Source organism: Schistosoma mansoni (assembly GCF_000237925.1).
Source record: "Schistosoma mansoni, WGS project CABG00000000 data, supercontig 0163, strain Puerto Rico, whole genome shotgun sequence".
Classification (NCBI taxonomy): Eukaryota; Metazoa; Platyhelminthes; class Trematoda; order Strigeidida; family Schistosomatidae; genus Schistosoma; species Schistosoma mansoni.
In genome coordinates this window covers 483,698-490,617 of record NW_017386052.1, presented here as the reverse complement: position 1 = coordinate 490,617, position 6,920 = coordinate 483,698, and the positions used below count along the sequence as shown (strand labels likewise).

The window sequence follows — 6,920 nt, the reverse complement described above, 5'->3', positions numbered from 1 at the left end:
CCAAACCGTAGCAGGTGGTATTCATAGGGGGCCACACCCCGAGCCTTTGACCTAAAAGTCTGATCCACAAGGCAGTGGAGCATCGTGAGGAGATGCAGTCCCATGTCAGCCGGTGACCAACAGCAGGTTCATTCGCCATTCGTTCCATCAGGATACTGGAGCCCATGTGCACCATTGGTTTGGAATCAGGGTTTTCCAACTCCCCTAGGTGTACTTTCAGTTTCTACTGACCCGGTTAAATCGCCGGACATTCGCTTTTCGTCCTCTCACTTTCGTAAACAACACCCCCGCCACGAAAAGGCAGTGAGTAGGACTTCCCTGGCAGAGGCTATATATTCGCTGACCATGTGAGAGCATTTCGAGAGGGAGAGTGGACTCTCCCCACTCTCGGCCTTACCAGGGCATTTGTGGGCAAAAACGATGAAGTGAATGTTCATGATTGACGGGTAGAAGAACTACTCTCTGATTTAAGATAGTAATGTAAACAGTGTTATAACTATCTGGAACCGAAAAATAGGTACCGCAATTAGGCTGATAAATAAACACATCAGGACGATAATCGGCCTAATAAAAGCACTGTTTTCCCGGTAAACGTAAAATACACAGTCCAATGACAGTGATATGTTAAAAATTATTGCTAACAAAGATGCTACAAGGACGAATGAATCACTTATTATGCTAAGAACTAGTATAAGCAACTATGTGCGCATGTTCGGGATGCGATTCTCTCCCTCGAAGTGCACAATGTTACTTCAGGATTGGGTGGCATCGACACCTGAATTAATGATAGGGAGTGAAGTAGTTGAGCGTGTTGACAGCTTCACTTATCTTGGGAGTCTCATCAGCCCTTGTGGTCTGGTGTGTGACGGAATCTCAGCACGGATACAGAAGGCTCGTCTAGCTTACGCCAACTTGCGTCATTCATGGCGTAGACGAGATATCCGTCTAGCAACCAAAGGGCGTGTTTACTGTGTAGCAGTTCGCTCCGTCCTACATTGTCGATAACAGTAGAGGATATTTGTAGGCTACCAGTATTCGATCACAGGTGTCTTCGAAGCATTGCTCGTATATCCTGGGACCACCGGGTAAGTAATGCAGTTATTAGGAAACGAGTACTAGGTAAGGATGACAAATCGATATGTGAAGTAGTGAAACTTCATCAGTTGAGATGGCTGGGACATGTGTTACGTATGCCCAACCACCGACTGCCTCGACGTGCAATGTTTCATGGTGTAGGAGTAGGTTGGAAGAAAGCTAGGGGCGGTCAGACCAAAACGTGGCACAAATCTATGAAGTCACTGACATGTTGACTGAGCCATGTTAGTAGGTGAAGACTACCTTGTTGGGATTCGTGAGATGATAGCAATTGATGGTTAGAGACCTTGAATGAAATGGCTCAAAATCTTTTGCAATAGCGAAGGTGCATTCACTCTTTGTATTCTACCGAATTCTAATCTTCTGAATTCTTCATGTCCGTATCCTTTTTCTCTTTCCAAATTTATTTCGCCGTATTATACTTTTTCAATAACATCTTCAAATCTTTATCTTTCACATAATACTTATACTCTTACTACTTCTACCAATATGGGATTCGAATCGACAACTTCATCTCTATGTTAATGTGGTATGGCAACTCGAACTGATGTACATACGTACGAAGTTCCACGTTGTGACTGACTGACTGGTGAGAATATGGTTTTAGGATCCTTGTATTATAGCTGATGCCAGTTCATGATAAAAACCCTAACCGATCGCCTGACCCTAACACTGATTCTTAACGGTATTTTTATACTTTAAACATGAACTTCCGTGTTCTTCATTGGTACGGTTGTCTAGTTTATGTCAACCGTTCTTCTTTATAAACATGACTAACAGGAATGACCGGGTTACACTCATTATCGACCTAAAGCGAAATGGAGATTTTAAAATGACTAAATCTTTTTCTCTTGACAAATCCCTACAACATGGAATAGTAATAGCGACAAATCAAAGCAACAGAAATTTCAAAGGTTTAGTGTTTAGTGGTTTTAGAGGAGCTTCTAATAAGTATCCAAAATGAATCATACTAGGTCTGACATTACAAAGACCATTCATCCATGGATCGTGAACGCTTTAACAGTAGGTGTAGACAGGTTACTTTCAGAAAAGGAACCCATAGGGAATTGCATTTCTAAAGAAAATGCTTCAGGTTTTCCTCAATACCAATTTATCTGTGAATCGCTAAAAATGATTGCTGCTATTTACGGAAGTTGTGGGCTTTTGAACGACTTACTTACTTACTTACGCCTGTTACCCCTCGTCGAGGAGCATAGGCCGCTCACCAGCATTCTCCATCCAACTCTGTCCTGAGCCTTCCTTTCCAGTTCTTTCCAGTTACTATTCAGCCTTTTCATATCGGCTTCTATTTCCCGGCGTAGTGTGTTCTTTGGCCTTCCTCTTTTCCGCTTCCCTTCCGGATTCCAAGTTAGGGATTGAGTCGTGATGCACATTGGTGATTTCCTCAATGTATGTCCGATCCACTTCCAACGTCTTTTCCTAATTTCCTCTTCAGCTGGAAGCTGGTTTGTCCTCTCCCATAAAACGCTGTTGCTGATAGTATCCGGTCAGTGGATGTTGAGTATTTTGCGTAGACAACTGTTTATAAATACTTGTACCTTCCTGATGATGGCCGTAGTAGTTCTCCACGTTTCAGCTCCATACAGTAGGACTGTCTTGACGTTCGTATTAAAGATTCTGACCTTGAAATTGGTTGAGAGTTGTTTTGAGTTCCATATGTTCTTCAATTGTAGAAATGCTGCCCTTGCTTTGCCAATCCTCGCCTTTACATCTGCATCCGATCCTCCTTGTTTATCAACGATGCTCCCCAGGTACTTGAATGTTTCCACCTCTTCCAGAGTTTCGCCGTCAAGTGTGATTGGGTTGGTGTTCTCCGTGCTGCATTTGAGAATCTTGCTTTTTCCTTTGTGAATGTGGAGACCTATCGATGCGGAGGCTGCTGCTACATTTGCTGTCTTCATCTGCATTTGGTCGTGTGTATGAGAGAGGAGGGCTAGGTCATCTGCGAAGTCCAAATCATCTAATTGATTCTGAGCTGTCCATTGTATCCCGTATTTCCCCTCAGATGTCGAATTCTTCATAATCCAGTCAATCACTAGAAGGAAGAGGAATGGGGAGAGTAGACAGCCTTGTCTGACTCCGGTCCTTACTGGAAATGCATCTGTCAGCTGTCCTCCATGCACCACTTTGCACTGTAATCCATCGTATGACTTTTGGATAATGTTGACGATCTTCTGAGGAACTCCATAGTGTCGAAGAAGTTTCCACAATGTTCTCCTGTCCACGCTGTCAAACGCCTTCTCATAGTCGATGAAGTTGACGTATAGTGATGAGTTCCACTCAACTGATTGTTCAACGATGATTCGTAGTGTCGCAATCTGGTCTGTGCACGACCGATCCTTACGGAATCCAGCCTGATGATCCCTAAGTTCGGCGTCTACTGCGTCTTTCATCCGATTCAGCAGCACTCTGTTGAAAACTTTTCCTGGTACTGATAACAAACTGATACCTCTGTAGTTCTCACATTGGCTCAGATCTCCTTTCTTTGGTATCTTGATGAGATATCCTTCTTTCCAGTCCGTTGGCACTTGTTCCTCTTCCCAAATCTTTTTGAATAGAAGGTGAAGCATGTTTGCAGTTATTTCAATGTCTGACTTCAGTGCTTCTGCTGGTATATTGTCAGGTCCTGCCGCCTTCCCACTTTTGATTTGTCTGATGGCCATCTTGACTTCTTCGATCGTTGGTGGAGTGACATCTATTGGAAGGTCTGTGTGGGCTGCTTCGATGTTCGGTGGATTCGATGGGGCTGGTCTATTCAGCAGTTCCTCAAAGTATTCTGCCCATCTTTTCCTCTGTTCCTGAATCTCAGTGATTGTCTTTCCTTCTTTGTCTTTGACTGGTCTCTCTGGTTTGCTATATCTCCCTGCCAATTTCTTCGTTGTATCATATAGTTGTTTCATATTCCCTTCTCTTGCAGCTTTTTCCGCCGCCGTTGCTAGTTCTCCCATGTATTTCTGCTTGTCCGCTTTAATGCTTTTCTTAACTTCTCTGTTTGCTTCTGCGTAGTCTGCTTGTGCTTTGACTTTCTCTGCTCGTGTTTGGCTGTTGTTAATTGCTAGTTTCTTGTTCTTCCTTTCTTGAAGTTTGTCCAGGGTTCCCATAGAGATCCATTCCTTGTGATGGTGCTTCTTAGGACCAAGAACCTCCTGACACGTTGAAGTTAGTGCTTCTTTTATCCCTTTCCAGTTGTCCTCCAAAGTAGTTTCTTCTTCTTTCAGTAGATCCTGTAGAGCTTGGAACCTATTGTTGAGAGTTATCTTGAATTCATGGAGTTTGTCAGCATCTCGAAGGAAGGCTGTATTGAACCTTTGTAGTGCTGTTTGTCCAGTTGTCCAGTCTTTCTTAAGCTTCAGTTTCATCTTGGCCACAACCACGTGGTGATCTGAAGCTATGTCAGCTCCTCTCCGGGTTCTCACATCTTCCATTGATCTTCGGAATTTTTTGTTGATACAGATGTGATCAATCTGGTTCTCTGTGGTGTGGTCCGGTGAGATCCATGTAGCTGTGTGTATGCGTTTGTGTGGGAATATTGTGCCGCCTATAACCAATTTGTTGAAAGCACATAGGTTTGCAAGTCTCTCCCCATTTTCATTTCTCTCTCCTAGTCCATGTCGTCCAATTACATCTTCATATCCTGTGTTGTCCACTCCAACTTTAGCATTTAGATCTCCCATAAGGATGGTGAGGTCCTTTCGTGAGCACTTCTCTATAATTGATTGCAGCCTTTCATAGAACTGATCTTTATCATCGTCGTTGCTATCATTGGTGGGTGCATAACACTGGATAACATTCATTGTGATCCCTTGCTTCTTTGTTCTGAATGATGCTTTGATTATCCTGGGTCCATGAGATTCCCATCCCACAAGTGCATTTCGTGCTTCTTTGGACAGCATTAGAGCAACTCCCTGAGTGTGTGGCGCATTTTCCCCTTCGTGACCGGAGTACAGCAGCATCTCTCCTGTACCTAGCCTTTGTTGTCCAGTTTGTGTCCAATGGGTTTCGCTGATTCCGAGTACTGCCAATTTGTATCTCCTCATTTCCATTGCTATTTGGCTGGTCTTTCCTGTTTCCCACATTGTCCGGACGTTCCATGTACCTATAAAGAGTGTTGCTCTGGTTGTTAGAAGGTGCATCAGTCTCGTGACTTCCGAAGAATTTCGGCTTTCATCATGAGACGTCATTATTCCTTCAACTCCCAGGGCAGAGTTTAAATGGTTTGAATTATTTTTTCTGGTTAGCGTTTTTTTAGCGAGTTAGCTTTTCTACGGGATGGGGTCGCTAACCCCATGCCCAACCCTCCTCCTTTACCCGGGCTTGGGACCGGCAGTAACTCTAGAAGAGCTACAGGCGGAGTTTTTTGAACGACATGTCGGGTTAAATGAACTGACTAATTAGTAAAAAAGTTGGTACCTGTAGTGATTCCATGCGAAATGTGACAAAGCATACTAACTGCACTAACTTTCACCAGTACCGTTGGTGGTGTCTCTGATCATACTATATTAAAAGCACCAAGGGTCACCACAAGCTATAAATTAATCATAGTGAGTTGCAGTGACATTTTTTTTAAAGATTTGGGATGTTATATCCGTACTACACGGTTGCTATTTGCCCTGGCAAAAACATTTCAGGATGTCTTACCATATCCATATACCGTACTGTATCCAATCTTCCATTACGTCCTTCGCAAGTGAAATTGATACTTTGAGAAACATAGATTACCCGTTGATGAATGAAGGGTTTGGAGTTTTATCAAACGATTATCGGCTGAAATCGGTTGGTGGAAAACACAATATTAGCTGTACAGGTGAGGCGACTTACAAATTGACTGGATTTTGCAGGAATAACTACTGCGAGGACTAAAACACACAATCGGTACTCTCTCCTGATTATCCCCGAGCTTCACAAAAACATTGGATCGAATGTTAAGATAGCTTTTTCAATATAAATAATAGAAGGACTAACCGGTAACAGATGTTAATATGAGTAGATCTCTAGTGAAAAGTTATCTCATAGTCATTATTAGCTAAAAGTTCCTAAATCCAGGAAAACTACAGCACTGATTAACTTAACTTCTTCACGAAAAGAGAACATAAAAGAGGCGAACAATGATGTCAAGGATACGACAAACACAAAAGAAGCGTACCTATCAAGCAACGCTCACAGCACAAACTTCCAATATAACCAGTTACCGTCTGACGAGTCTGTATAAACCGATCGATTTCTTTGGGGTCCCTCCTTGTCGCTCCCTTAGGGTTCCACGTATTTGATAATACCCGGTAGTCGGTAGTCCAATCACTCGATTGCATTAATTTTATTCAGTTAACTAGTTATTCCTAGGTTTGTGTGTCGTGTAATCTGAGTGTGTACATTCTCCTTTAGGCAGTATGGTTTCTCAATATCAGAAACTGTCACATTAACAAACAGAAGGTTTGGATAGTGGCTAGCAGTGGAATCCAGGACGCGCGTTTCGTCCTACTTGGGACTCGTCAGCCGGATGTACCTGCATCTCAGAGTTGATGTTCACTCTGGGACTCGAACCCAGTACCCTCGCTTCAAACGCCATCGCGTTATCCACTCGGCCACTGAGTCCTGATAGCCACTTGCTTGTGCGATGGGGTGAAGTTTGAATTCATTTAGTATTGTTTGTTTGGATCTTCCCATCGATGTGTTTAGGACTGCAACTGGTCAGTCTCTAGTTGGCATATGTGCATACTGTGCGTATTGCCTCGATATACCTTAATTCACAAGCATGGTAAGCAGAGATGGATAGTGGCTAGCAGTGAATCCAGGACGCGCGTTCGTCC

At 43.3% G+C, this 6,920-nt stretch overlaps 1 non-coding gene across 1 annotated transcript; it reads right to left on the bottom strand.

Moving 5' to 3' along the window:
• Positions 1–6,636: 6,636 nt before the first annotated feature.
• Smp_tRNA_00379_Gln_TTG.1.1 lies at positions 6,637–6,702 on the bottom strand. Its single transcript has one exon. It is a non-coding gene (tRNA).
• Positions 6,703–6,920: the final 218 nt, after the last annotated feature.